Source organism: Melospiza melodia, chromosome 5, assembly GCF_035770615.1.
Source record: "Melospiza melodia melodia isolate bMelMel2 chromosome 5, bMelMel2.pri, whole genome shotgun sequence".
Taxonomy (NCBI): Eukaryota; Metazoa; Chordata; class Aves; order Passeriformes; family Passerellidae; genus Melospiza; species Melospiza melodia.
In genome coordinates, this window is record NC_086198.1 from 22861142 (window position 1) to 22876646 (window position 15505).

Consider the following 15505-nt stretch of genomic DNA (forward strand, 5'->3'; position numbering starts at 1 on the left):
TGAGCTGTGTTCAAAGCAACATGGAAGCACTCAGAGCAGCACCAACATTTATTGAGTACTCTGCTCATTTCTCCCTTTGATATTCAGGCGTTATTTTTCCTGTAAGTTGATGTAAACTTTGAAGTTTTGCACAAGATCTCGAAAGAAATACAGAGTGTAACCAGCTGCTACATATGATTCTCTAGCTAGTGGCTGCCATGTATATTACATATAGAAAGCATAAAAGAGAATAGGTTGAGCAGTGTAAACTGCCAGCAGGGAAAGTCTTTGAAAACTTATGCAAGATAAAAGCATCTGTAGTCTCAACACTAATACTCTGTAGTCCAGCACAATGATAAAAAACAGCATCCACTGGAACAGCTGGAGTCCACTGCATGGGAGCAAAGCCAGAATTCGAATAAAATTAGCTCTGACTATGCTCAAGCTGTCTGAGATACACTTTCACATCCACAATAACCCTCTTGCAAAAGCCAGTCCACTAGAGGAACCACCTTTTTTGGAAGGGTTGGAATCTAGGAGGCAAGAGAACTGTACTAAAAGGGTGTTACTGAGTAGAAAGTAATCCTGCAAGGCAACATGTCTGAAATTACACAGCAACAAAACTGCTTTGCCTGTATGGGCTCCACTTGCCATACAGCTGTAAGTAAAGCTTGTATCCTTTGTTTCCTGCTGCAGAAACTCCCAGGGAATTCCTAAGAGCACAAGGCTTGGCCAGTACCCACGGGCTGCCTGGGCACCCACACCAGGCTGAGCCAGCATCCCTGTCTGTGCCCACCCTGAGCCATGGGAAGTGGCCAAAACACTTCTCACATTCCAGAAACCATCAATGGGATGGATACAGCTAAATTAAATGCAACTTGTCTTCTGTGAAATGGAGGAAAATTGAGCCACCTGTGTCCAACTCGCCATATTTAGCAGGAGTTAAACTACACACACATGAAGGGACCACCTGAATCTGCTCCTTGCAAAAACACCTTGCCCATGGAAAAATTGCAAAGGGGAGGCAGCAGATGAGCCTTTCCATGCATGTGGTGACATCGACTGAAAGTGACCAGTCACAACTGCAGCACGGAAATACAGAGGGAGTGGTATACAACACAACAAACAAACAACTCAAATTGGCTGCTATTCCAGTCACCCTTCCTGTTTATGACCCAGAAATTCTTGGAGTGCATCCTCTAGCCTTCTAACAAGTTTCCCACAGATGGATAGGAGATTCAGAATAAAAAACTTTTTTGGATAAAAAAGTTACTATTTTATTATTCCACAGATGCACAATTTTGTTCTCAGTTAATTCCATTAACTAATACTAGATGCATTCCAGTAAGTGTTTGGTGAGTGCAAAGCAAAAGCAGATTATCAAAACGCAGTAAGAACTGCTAATGGAATTGCTTGGGTTTACATATCTAACTAAGTTCCTTGCTTTCAGACTGTTTTAAAATGCTTATGCTGAACCATCTCATAGAGGAAGAAATAGAGGAATTCTGTCAATATTGTACTTAAAATCATGCACAAAAATTAATCACATCAGGATCTAAAGTAAATGTAATTTTTACAGGTAAATTACAGAACCACAGCATAACCTGTGAAAATGAAAATCATTTTATAACTGGAAATTGTACTTAACTAACTGTAATCCATAAGATGCTGGGTTTTGCAGCTAAAAATCAGCAGACTTCAATACAACCAAACTGCATTCTGTGGAGAGGACAAAAACCATCTTCCTATATGAACTCTACCTGTACACAGGACATGCTCTTAAATACTGCAGCAGAATCAGAAAGTCTGACAACCACTGAGCTGCACCAACCTAACACCTGACACTACAGAAACACAAAAAATTGGAGAATTTGGAGAGTAACAAAAAGAATCTTAAGGGCTGAAGAACTGGATCCATAATGGGAGATCAACAGTTGACTACATGCCAGAGTAAATAAAAGATGACATTAATGTTTCAAAACCATGTCCTGAAGTAATCAAAATACCTCCTAAAAATAATTTGTGCCTGCAAAACCAGTAACTGCTGCAAGAAGCAGAAAAATGATCTGAAGTTGATGGATATTCTTTAAAAACAAATGCCTGTTTCCCACATTTTCTCCTTGTACCCTCAGTGAGGGCAGAAAAAGATGGAGCTTCACATATCCGAGGATATAAAAGGAAAAAGCAGAATAGGGAGCTAATTTTCTAAGAACAAAATTGTGCATCTGTGGAATAATAAAATTGTAACTTTTTTCTCCAAAATCTCCTATCCACCTGTTATGGATAGGGGGAATGTTAGAAGGCTAGAGGATGCACTGCAAGAATTTCTGGGTCATAAATAGGAAGGGTGACTAGAATTATTCAGAATTTAAATTTTGTTTTGTTTTAAAATGAGAAATTACCCACGGTTACAATAATTTGCATATAAAAAACCCCTAATTTTTCTTACACTGTTGATTCTATTGCAGTTCATCTCCAGAGCTGATGATGTAAGAACTATGGCTGGGAAAAGCTGATTAACAAAAAATAACAAGGCAAATGACACTGCACACTTTCAAGGTCAGTAAAATAACCAAGTCAGCTTTTATAATTTCTGTATTTCCAGACTTTTTGGTCAAGCAGAATAGGACACTGCAAAATGCACCATTGCACATACCTGACTGTAGCAGTGAGGTATTTAATCATTTCCATTAGGATAAAGCCAGATCTTCTTCCTGTCAGCAGTTTTGAAGATTTCTGAATAGCTAAGGATGCTTGTTTCCCATGAGTTTAAAGTGGTTTATTCACCATCATTCAAGTTTCCCCGTGTATTTTTTGGATAAAAAACATATTTTAAAAGTCTATAAAGAAACAATGACCTTCCAGCTTGTGATATCATTTGCCTCTTTTGGCAGGGTCATTTTGAGCTGAACTAAATCAGCTGTTGATTTCTTTTCAGACCTTTCCTATCATCTATTGTAATTCCTTCCTTATAACTCATGAGCATAGCATCTGCAGCTCCATCTCATCAAGTGCCCCTCCTGCCTGCTCCTGAGCACAAGGGCAGCTTTCTGCTTACTGCAGGGTCGCATTTAAGGGCTAGGTCTTAAATCTGAATAAACAAGTTTGGCTGAAGATCAATCAAACAATAAGTTTTGTTAAATACTCATTGTGAAAAGCCTCAGTTTATCTGTTTCTGCCAGTGTCCATCCCCTCCTGGTCCACCTTCTCTAAGAGATGGTAAGAGACAGCACCCCAAAGGTTTTGTGACAGAACTCCCAAATTAAAAATTAATTTCTGATGAGACGTTCCCATTCTGATGAGACGTTCCCATTCTGATGAGACATTTAACCATACATCTGGTAAGTAAGGTAAAAAATAAGGTCTGAAATTACCCAGGCTGCACAAAGACCAAGCAATACCAAGCTTCATTTGGAAAAACAAAAATCTGAGTGAAAAAAATTACACATTCAATAAATAATAAACATATCAATTTTGTTAGTCAGTCAGCTGGCCCCAGCATATGTTGACGACCACCTACAGAAAGTACACAGTGGTTTCAAGAAATGCTATTTTGAGAGCAAACCTTCCTCAAGAAAATGTAAATGACCAGATGTTTGAAAGAAATTTTAAATCCTTTTAGACATTAAGAAAAAGTAAGGACTTGGGGAAAAAAATAATATCACAATACTCAAGACAGACAGGAATTTGAGAAATTCTCAAAGCTAAGAGCTCAACATGATTTCTATTCTCACTATTGTGAGGCCCTGTTTCCTGGACAGTTATAGCATCAGATGGACCTCTATGAAAAAAAAACAATACAGCTTTTAAGATGAGGTAGAGAATAACACTCGTGGAAACCACTTCCAGAATGGTTTATGTCTACTATGGTGGCACTGCTTAACAAATGTTATGGCTCAAAGAATGAACAAAGTCAACATGGGTGCAGTTCACAGGCTTTGCAAATGCCAGCTGATCAGCAAAATGCAGCAGTCACAGAGTCCACATCTAATTGGAAAAACTGAGCAAAAAGCATTCAGAGATGCAACTGGGGATCCAGCCCAAGCACTACTTTCAGGAAGTGCAGCTGCCTCCAAATCTTGATGAGAAAAGGGAAAGAACTGAGATAAAGCCCACGTGACTGTTATCTGTGCCACAGGGGATTATCTCCATTTCCAACTCCCAGAAGGCTGCTACAACGAAATGAGGCTTCTCTCAGTTCTCAGAAAGAGGCAGAACATATTATTTTTAATATAATTTTTTTGGCCTCAAACAATGGGCCCCATTGTGACTTCTGCCATGCTAAAAGACAGAAAATAAATTCTGGCTAACTTCTCCTGTGCAAGGACTAGTTTTGAGCTAGCCCCACATTAACAGGAATTAGGAAGCATTCCCCACAGTGATAACCTAATTGAGTCAGGACCAGGAAGGACAGAAGGAAGCAAGCCACAACACTGCAAAAACAAGAGCGTGCAAGACTGTTGAGAAGAAGAATATCCTATTGTTTGACATACACTCCTGGTATTTTTATGCACTCCAAAGCATGTACTGATGAACAGGATTTCTTTGTATATGGTACATTCAAGCAAAAATCAGAGTTACATTTATCACTTTGTTGATAACCTTTCTTGATTAATGGATTTGGAAAAGAGCTGCTATAAACAGGCATTTATCATCAGATGGGATATTATTGTCATTAAGTGCCATGAATACTGCTAAGCTAATACTGAACAAAAGTCTTCAAAGTACACAAAGGAGTATCTTGTAAAGAATGAGTGCAGTTGAAAAGTTTGAAACTGGCTTATTTGACAACAAGCACAGAAACTGGCTGCTTTTCTTCAGGAAAGAATATCACCAAGAGAGAGAAGAAATTGGGGAAAAGTACAAAAGACATTAGCAGCTGGAAGAGAACTGAAATGGCACAGAAAGGGGAGATAGAGTCACTGAAATGGAAATAACATTTCCATTTGTTACAGAAATAGTATAACAGCTTCCATCAATTAATTATTTCACTCATTAAATAGGCAGCCCATTTATTTTACTTCTAACTAGTCAATGAGTTATCATTGCAACACCTTTAACAAGAGTGTCTCATACTTAAATGGAATGACTTTAAAATGTATCTTGCAAGACATATTTGTTTTTTATTACTTCTTTCAATTTAAATAATACAATTTCTCTCTTGGTGTATTAATGCAACATATCACATTAAAATATTCAAACCAGAAATGCAATATTTTTTTTAATCTGACTTGAAAATGTATTTTCTCTAAGAGTTTTACTAAAGAAACATCACAAAGAAATTACTGTATTGGACTGATGCTTCACTTTAGGGGAAATATGAAAAGGATGATGTGATTCACAAAAAGTTGTTCTGTGCAAAATCTTTCTCCACTCCTGACATGTATTTATTATTCATTCCCCACCACCTCTCCTTATCTGATGACACAGCTTACAGACTGCATGCCCTTTAAAATGTAGTTTGAAGTTGCTGCAACTCCTCTGTGATAATTTCCAGTCCCCACAAAAAGAAAAGCCACAGCTTAGTCCATTCTTACACCTACAGTGAACAGGTAACTGGATCGACATCTGTTAGACAGCAAAAAACCAACACCAGAGTTGATGTCACCAGGAATGAACACAGGAATTGCTGGGCACATCCTTCAAGGATTTTATAATAATCATTTCCAGTGCTCACTATTATCTCTAACCATTAGTAGGACATACAGATAGCCACAGCCTGAAGTAGCCTGTCCCTTCTGTCCTTGGCAATGAGAGAAGCGGAAGCAGGAAGAGTCCTGACCTTTTCTGAGCTTTTTCTCCCCAGGATTACACTGACAGCACTCACCTTTGGCTGTACCTTCAGACACCACTAATGACTTGTTTAGAGAGTACTGAAGTTTACATGTGTTCAGTCACTGGGGATCTCAGCACCAGTAACACATCTCCTGTTGAGCTCTACCTGTTATACCACTATCATCAGCCTACTGGGGTAACCTCTGCAGGACCTCTGTTGGTGTGAGACTGTGTTTGGATCTTCTCTGTTCTACCTCCCAGGTACTGCTTTGTGCTATTAGCAATTTTTTTTTTTAAGTACTCCTTAGGCTATTAGTTGCATGCACACACACATACACACAAAAATCTAAACCTCACCATCTCAAGCCTTGGACATCTCTTAGGCACCATTTGCACATGTAGATTTTTCTGGAGTCACAGAGAAAAGGAGCTCATTTCTGTGGCAGACAGCATCTTCAAGCGTTCATTGCTGTGCTAGCCAGCTAGGATAAGCCATGCTTCACCAGAGGGTTACCTCACCTTGCTTGAGGACAGGGAGTGAGGTTATGTCGCCTCACAGCTGGAGCAAGAGACAAAACAAGGCAGGCACCTTTGCACTGATTCAGAGCAGGCACATTCCCATCTGCTGAGAGTGCTGAGGACCCTATCTTTCAGCAAGAAGAATAAAAAGAGGAGCTAGGCACAGCAGCTCCTCAAATGCTCCAACTATTCCCCAAGCAACTGCCCATTTAGGTCCTTAATTTTATGGCAAAACACTTCAAAAAGCTTAGCTCAGCTTTCATGTCATTAGTTTATCCTTCACAGTACTACTTTTGGTCCATCAGACTACTTAGAGTTTACTTTACACCTCAAGCCAAGTCCAGCATTTAAGTATGATTAAAAAAATCCCAATCAAACATTTCAAAAGGCATTTAAATACATGTAAGACAACTCCTGCCTGCATGCAAAGCCCCCACTAACTTCTAAAAGGATTTAGCATCAATGATTAAACCTTAGAGACTATATCCATCTACTAGAGTCACAGCGTTTTAGTTGTTATGAATTTGCAGTAAAGGAGAAGAAATGCCAAAAAGAGTTCATCTAAACAGCTGAAACACTGCTAAGGAAAGAAATTACATTGGGATTAATAATTTCAAATATACGCGCAGCATTTAAGAGCAGAAGGACAGTATAAAATAGATCAAACCCTTTTGACAGGCTCTCATTTGTTCACACAATTCCAAATCACATTGTCTGAACTGGTAAGGTGAATCAGAAAAATTGAATATGCACAAACCTGTCACAGTACACATCACAGCTGAGATGGCCACAACACACAGAGTAGCACCGTAAAATTCTAGAAAGCTTCAGCCCATACAGAGAAACACCATACCTTATCAGAAGGCTTCAGGCATCTCCTCATACAGAGTAACACCACACCACTTCAGAAGGCTGCAAGCATCTGCCCTTCTTGTCCTTCAGCCCAGCTTTTTATACCCTCATGTAGATGCCATGCCCCTGCGTGCCCTCTGTTCCCTTTGGTGATGGGTCAGTGCCCCTGGGCACCCCATGGCTCATTGCTGTCAGTGCTGCTCACCTGCTGCTCACAGCTGCACCCATGGGGATGAGGCTGGACACAGCCCCACCCCAATCACCACAAACTGTGTGTGCCTACACAAACTACAAAATGTACTCTTTTGCAGAAAGCTAGAAAAACATTTATGCACAAATTTGGCACAAAGTTCAGTAAAAATTGGCATTTTGTACACACAAAATCTAACAGCTCACAATTCAAGCATTAAAAATTAAGAATAAAGTTTACAATCCAGAGGATTAGAAACTATTCTTTGTGTTGCTTTGGTGTTGGGGTTCTGTTAGTCTTCAATTAAAATAATTTTCAATTAAATATTTTCTACAAAACCTTAAAAACATCAAGTCATAAGAAAATTCCACACATTCAAGATGAGATCACGTTGGTTCTTGTCAGGAGACAAAATTTTTTTCAAAATGAAGCAGTCTTAAGAAATCACATAATTCAGTTATAGAGAAGTTTGATTACTCCCTGGCAATAGATTTCTGAGTTAAAAAGTTATAAAGGTTATCTTCGTATTTTTCATTTTTAATTGGAGTAAGTTACTGATTTCTGCATGTCCTCTACCAGCAGCACCCCTACTATATTGAACAGCCCAACAACACTGCATAACCCCCACTGTAAACAATTATTCTAGGGTGTATTTTCCATGACTCTGACTTAGCTGTGGAAGACAAGGAATACAGACAAGCCTAAACAGTTGTCATACATGGTTATCAGAGAGAAGTTAATTAGCTTCAGGTTTAAAATGTTCTCCTCCTCCTCTTCAAGGGCTCAAATGTGAACCTACCTGCTGCTGTGACGGCTGTCAGGAAAAGCACAAACCTGTCCCTTCCGTGAGATACAGATGTATATCTCTGATGCCATTGCTGCTCACAAGCAGAACTCACATGCTCTACAAGAATATTTAACCTCAATACAGACACACATGGTTTACCAATTAATACCACAAATCTGGAGGAAAATGCTGGTGCTGCTTTTTCACTCTAACAAAGTGATTATGTCTGCAGCAAGACAAACTCAAAACAGAAGATTAATACCTGTGGAAAGAAAGACTAAGTGACTCTACTGGGATAAGGGAAAAGGCTCAGTTGTCCAACCAGTTTTCTATCCAGTGAGGAATGCACACATCCACACCATGAGCTGTCTCCAGAACACTGTCAAACGGTGGTGAAGGCAGTAAAATCCAGCTGGAAGCCAGGGACTAGTGATGACCAGGGTTCTATGAGCCCGTGAATGTTTCCTACCATTAGAAGTTCACTTCATGTCAGAGTGATGGGTGTCCTGTGAAAACCACCAAGCTTGACAGACTGAAGTCTGCATGCAGAAATCATAGAGGCAGTCTTAAGACAAAGCCTTTCTTACCATCATTCAGACAGAAATCATACCAGGATTTTAAATCCTAAGCACAACACAGATTCAAAGTTTCAATTTCATAATAGTTGCAAGGCACTGAATGCAGTGGCCCTGAACGCCTGCCCAGGATTGCTGGTGAATAAAGGAAAAAGGCAATTTGCATTAATATTTTAAGTGATGAAAGGTGAAACAATCTCCTGAGTAGCTTTAGTTTTATCCTGTCCATCATCAGCAGCAGCTTGGACTTGACCTCATTCTTGACCCAGGGTCTGAAAGCACTTTAAAACAGGTACCTGTGACTGCAGCCCATCAGACAGAAGCAGAGACACAGAGATGACAAGGACCCATCCTGTGGCATGTCCTTGAAGCAGCACAGCCCTCCTCAGCTTGAAGGGTTCCTCCACTTCGATTTTCTGGTAGGACAAGACCCTACAAGACTTGCCTATGAATAAAAGGAGTCTATGATGCCTGCACACACTTAATTGTATTTCCGCAGGCTATAAAAGTCTTGCTCTACTCATTTTAACAAACTACCAGATAGTTATGCCTGAAGAGAAATTCCCTGTTAGGGGAAAAAACCCTACTCATCCAACTTCAATAGCAAATGCAAATAGCTAATTAACCTTATCTCCATTACACTGTCCTGATTTTGCAAGACATCTGGCACGGACGCAAGTATTTTTTTGCCTTGTCCAAATCTTCTCACATATTTACAGAGCCTACACTCCATGGGCTCTGGAGCAAATCTGACCAGCAAAGATTTAGCACAGATGTACGGGTATTCCCTCTGACCTGTACTCTAGATGCACACCTCTGCATGCCATTCCATCATTGCTTTATTGGGGAAGAGACAAATTGTCACACACATGAGGGAGACTGTATTCAACTATCTAGTTACAAATAAAGCTGTATTTGTGTACTTAGCAGAGACAAATAAACAAAGCAACCAGATCCAGCTCATGTACACATTATCAATCCAAGGCAAATAAATATACTCTTTCACCCATCAGTTTTTTCCCCTAAAAGACATATGTGCCCAAGCTATGAGATTCAGCCTTTTAATGGTCTGTTTTAAATGCAACACTTTTTTTCTTGGCCAAAATTGGCAAGGATAAGGGAAAGCAAATTGGACAAAAGGTCAGATTATAGTGAAATTGAAATAATTATCAGAACAGCTACTTCTGCCAAGGAAGATAATCACAAAGGTAACATCGCCTTTGATCCTTAATTGACCTGTGTGTTTTTAATTAGGAAGCAGGGGAATTAACCTAGAGCTAATTACAGTCTTCATTTTACAAACCTGTAAGTGCGTAATTTTATTCACATAAGTATTCCTTAGTGAAGTTATGCATGAACAAATACGTTTGTAGCTTCAGGGAATAGGTCTTGAATAACTTAACCTTTTAAAAACTTTTAAGTGGCTACTTTACAAATATGTCTTATATACAATCTATTTTGTATTTTGGGCTTTAGATGTGACATTTTTCTGAACAACAAAGAATATTTCTTTTTGTGTCAGCAAAGCAGCAACAGTTATTTTCATGTTAAGGAAATAAGCGGTAACTTTAAAGAACGAACACTTTTAATTATGTGCCTTTATTCATCCTGGTCTGTGAAACTGCCATCTTTTGCCAAATGGCAGCACAGAGTAGAGGTTTGTAGCAATGCATTTTGACTTCAGCACTGAATTAATTTTAATGTGTAACACAGTCGGTTTGAGGGTAAGAAACTTCCCGAGACCTGTGCCATTCATGTCCCTGCATACTAAAACTCATTCACTATTGGAAAAGCTTTCTGGAACACATGAAGGGTGAACCTACTCGCCCTGGTGCTCTCCCCATGCTCACACTGCTGCTCCAATCTCTTCATTACATCCAGAGTTTGCAAACTCTGTGGACCTGTAGCTGCAGTCCTGCAAGCTGCCACAGATGACTCCAAAATCCCCATTCTGTAATGGGCTCGGAATTGTGACCGTGACTTCCATGCAAATCCCTCCCTGCTGGCCATTGTACCACCAGAGGAGGACTTGCTTTGCATCCCAACTCCAACAGAAAATAACTCCTTCAGCCTCCCTTCCCAAGGCAGTGTTTAGACTTGCTTATCTGTGGATAAACACATCTGCCAGACCCTCTCTAGTAAGTTTTGAGTCTATTGGCCAATTATAACCAAATCTGACGTGGGCTTGGAGGATGTTCCCTGCGACAAGGAGCAGCAAAACAGGCAGCTGGGCTGAGCATGCAGCCCCTGTGAGCGATGCTGTGAGAGAAAGGCCAGAGCAGTGACAAACTGGGGACCCCAGCCTTGAGACACAATGCCAAAGCGAGGAGGGTCCTTTGGGTTTGGCTGCTTATCACAATCCTCTGACACAGTCTGTGCATGACAGCAGTCAGAACACACTGCCTGCGTTACCAGAGACACAGACACGCTCCTCTCTGTGCACGCTGTGTAAGCACTCACACCTGGGTCTGCATGCACTCTCTGGCATGGGCTGATCATAAAGAACAATTGATCACATAGGAATTTATTTTTTTTTTTACAGCTTGATGAGGTGTTGACATTTTAAGCAGAGAAAAGTAAGCTCGGTAATGTGATGCATGAAAAAACTGGTATAATGTAATAAAAAATTACATTATAAGGTATTTTAGTTACCAAAAAATCATTTCCTTATTACCAAAGAGTCCAGCACTTCCAGATGCTGTCATAGATAAATATTTTCTCCTTCAAGCCACTCAAAAGAACGAGGTTGTTGATACATAGCACAATGCAATTCATGGATACCATCAGAATGTTACAAGTTCAAGACTTTTTCAAAACTTGTTAACCCTCATTACATTTTTGCTACCTCAACCAAATACAAAACAGCAAGAAGAAAGCTCACCAGAATCAAGCCCAATCTGAAACATGCACTAGGGTAAAAAAAAGCTTGACACATGTGAACCTTAGACTAAACTGCAGTGTTTTCAAATCAGTTTCCTCCAAATTTTGCCTATCAGCAGCAAGCTTCTCAGTTTGTTTGAGACAACTTAAAAATAGCTCACATCTTCCAAAAAGGAAATCTGAGTGGTAATAAGTCTAAGATACATTTTATAGCTTGCTTTATGGGGTAGCACAAATAGGTCTTACTAATTTGTTTCTGTTCTATATTTGCCATATTTACAGCACATTCTAATATATGTCTAAGTCCTCACCAACTTCATAAATTAGGGTTATGACAACCAACCACGTTGGTTTATAAATTATCCTACCCTTGCAATTACCCTAAGATTGGTAGAAAACACCTATTACAAGTTTTTGGAGATTTTACTGGCTTGGCCCATATTCTGTTGGAATGGTTGTTGTTAGCAGCAGCACAGGCTGGACCCAGAGGCAGCCCTCCACTCTCCCCAGCACACTGCATCAAGTGTCACATTTGTAAGACAAAGCAAAGCAGCCCCTTCCCAACAGGATTTACAGTCTGGACAAGTGCTTTGTCATCAGCATCAAGCAATCAGCTTTTAAGACACAGAGCAGCTCATAAACCTCCTTCTAAAAAAAAAAAAGTTCATCTTATTTCTTGGGAGTAGTAACACATCATTTCCCACCTGAGCATCAGGCTTCCTCTCATTGTTTCCTTACACCTGGCAACAGATATTGTGTCTTACTTATTGAAGGTCTTGTTTTGTAGGAAACAATGCACAGGGAAGAATGACAGAAACAGGCAAGAAAGACGAGACGCTGGGAACAGCCTTTGTGAATCTGTCAGTTTACATCATCACCAATCAAAGCTCTTTCAAAGGGAGTTTCAAAACTTGAGGGCTCGATTCTGTCAAGAGATGAATGCTCCAGTCCTGCTGCAGCAAAGGCCCCAGCACATGCATCACTTTAATTACACAAGTGCACCAATTAAAATGGACCCCCCTCACATCCTTAAAATGAAGCACGCATGTAAGAGCCAACTTGCAGCCAGAGCATTCAGCATGCTGACCCACAGGAAGGACTGCTATAAGTCAGGATTACACACACAGATAAGTACAGATACAGCTATCCCAAAGGCCTGAGGGGCTTTTTTCCCTGATTGCACAAGTGTCAATCAAGGGCAGCTCAGCTGAAGCCAAGCAGGGCAGTAGGTTGTGGGAAGAGAGTCAAGGTCCTTAGGTTGCATTTACTGTGATGGATTTCTTATTTTGAAATAACTGTAAAACTGTTTCCTAACAATGCAAAATTTCAACACAAAAACAGAGAATCTTCTCACAAACACATCTGGACTAGATTCCATCATATCACTCTAAAAATAAAATGCTGGTTGGGTTTTTGCTTTCTTTCAAAAACCTCTGAAAGAAACCCACTCCCTGCACATGCAGCCTCTGCCAGTGAAAGAGGGGAGGAATACCTGGTGCTCTAAAGCCGTGCTGGTCATCAGAGAGGGGAGATTTTGTCCCCTGTAGGCAATCTCATGGTAGCCATTCTATCACACTAATGCACGCTGCTTCCAAGAGTTATTCCCCAAGATTGTAGCTTTTAACATCCTAACTTTAACATGCCTGTCATTGAAAATGGTCTGTTCTCAGAAAATAACTATGTCTCTGCGCTGTCTTCAGCTACACTTTAAACAGCATGGAAGAGAGCATTTTGGCCTGGAAAGGAACAGAGAACACACTGGAAGCAAATAAAAGTGTGAATGGGACAGAGAGGAACAGAGACCAATTCTGCACCAAATCTATATCAAGACATAGGTACTGTCAAAGGTTCAGAATAAATTTCATGGGGTTTGACACAGAGAAATGTTAAAGCTATGAACTTCCTTCTCACGGCACATTGTTAAAAGTTTATGCAGCATCAAGGGGCACTCAGAGCAGTTCATGGAGAGGAAAAATCAGTCAGTGCCATAAAGACACCAGCTCTCCCTTAGAAAGCATCCAAGCTGCAAATCATTGCATGCCGAGAGAGCCTTTGGCAAATTATCATTACGTGCCTATTTATTTTTACTCTCCCTCAAGCACTGCTTTTTGCACTGTCAGACCCAGGACGCTTAGACAGACCTCTGGTTTTATCTACAAGAGCACAGAGTGTGACTTTCTGTCATTTACATTCAACAGGTCCTTAAACCGAGTGGTTTAACGCTATGTTTCTGCACAACACCACCGGGGACATGGACTGCTATAATCCGGCCGGTAAATCAGAGCTCACGTCAGTCCATCACAAGCTCACCAAGTGTGAGTTAACAACACCGCACTGCTGCGCGAGAGATTCCCGCTTCGCAGAGACTCGCAGGGAGAGGACAAACCATCTCCATCGCCCGCAGCCACCAAACAAGATGTACCTCAACAATTTGATTTACAAGTTCATTTCGGGAGCGCTGCAGACCGCCAGCCCGTGCCGGGCACGCGTGACGAGACCGTGCCGAGCCAGGGGCAGCGTGTGCCCGGGGAGCAGCTCCGGCACCCTGTCCCAGCGCCTGTAGCACTCACCCGCTTCACCGCCGCTGCTGGCCCGGGCCAAGCTCGGGCAGCCGAGCCGAGCCGAGCCGAGCGCTCCCAGCCCCGCACGGCACGGGACGGGACAGAGCCGGGCGGCCGCGGTTCCCCGAGTGCCCGGCGGGGCTGGACGGCTCCGGGCGCGTTCGGGGCGCTGCCCTCACATCACTGGGGACCCCCGGGACCCCCCTGCACCCCCCGGGCTGCGCAGGTGCCCGCCCGCCCCGCCGCAGCATCTCCGCGCCGCATCCTCCCCTCCCCGGCTCCGGCTCCAGCTCCGGCTCCTCACCGTCCGCGAAGGCTCCGCGGGGCTGCCTCCTCTGCCGGGGCTGCTGCCGCCTCCTCTGCCCCTCCTGCCTCCCGCGCACTCCCCCTTCCCGCCCGGCTCGCAGCCGCTCCGCTCGGGATCGGGGTGCCTTGGGGCTTTCTCCTCTCTCGCCCTCTCCAGCTCCCACTAGTGCTCGCACACCCGGCCAGCCGGACCAGGATTCGCCGCCTCCTCCTCCTCCCGCCCCCCCGCGGCCGCCGCTCCCGGTGTCTCCCCCGGCCGGGGCTGCACGGGCAGGGTGCCCTCCCTGGGCATCCATCGCCAGCGCCGGACACAGCGCCAGGGGCCCCACACACACACACACCCGCCCCAAGGGCCCCACACACACACACCCGCCCCAAGGGCCCCACACACACACACCCGCCCCAAAGGCCCCCCCCCCCCCACACACACACACACCCCAGGGTCCCCACACACACCCGCCCCAAGGGCCCCGCACTTGGCCGGCGGGACGGGGAGATTTAAGAGAAGCGAAGCAATTTACTGCCACGATTATATGAGCAATCGAGATAAAGCGGACAGCGTGGGAACAGGCGATTGAGAGATGAATCGCCGATACATTGCTCGGCGTTTAGAGTGTCAGCGATAATTTATTGCTAAGTGTAGGCAGCACCACAGCCCCGATGTGGATACTCCTGCTGCAAGTTGTACTGCATGCCGCAGGCAGGCAAGAACCATCCCGTGCTGCCTTACAGCCCAGGCCTTGTAACTTCTGTACTCCCTTTTTACTGCTTCCCTCTTTTCTATGCTTGATGAAAGGAAATAAGAGATCAGCAGCTTAAGTTATCATATTAGAAGCTTAAGACCACAATTTAGTCCATTATAACACGTTATGATGGGGAAAACACAAATTTAAAATGGGAATGTTGAAGGGATAACTACATTAGCAATTTAGTGTGCATCAGGAGTGCACTTTAAAACAGAGGTGGAGCAATCTCAGTGCACAGACTGCAGGCAGTAAGCCAAAAAATGCACCCAGGGAGTGCACCTAATGCATTGTGGGGCCAGCAGGCATCCCATGCACCAGGTGAGGTCGCAGGCAGT

The 15505-nt window shown here is 42.7% G+C and overlaps 1 protein-coding gene across 1 annotated transcript in view; it reads right to left on the reverse strand.

The window, feature by feature from the left end:
- Positions 1–14439, reverse strand: part of BMPR1B (bone morphogenetic protein receptor type 1B) — a 230775-nt gene extending 216336 nt beyond the window's left edge. Inside the window, exon 1 of the mRNA XM_063156587.1 lies at positions 14423–14439. The gene's annotated coding sequence lies outside the window, so the exon portion shown is untranslated. The remainder of the gene's footprint in view (positions 1–14422) is intronic.
- Positions 14440–15505: the final 1066 nt, after the last annotated feature.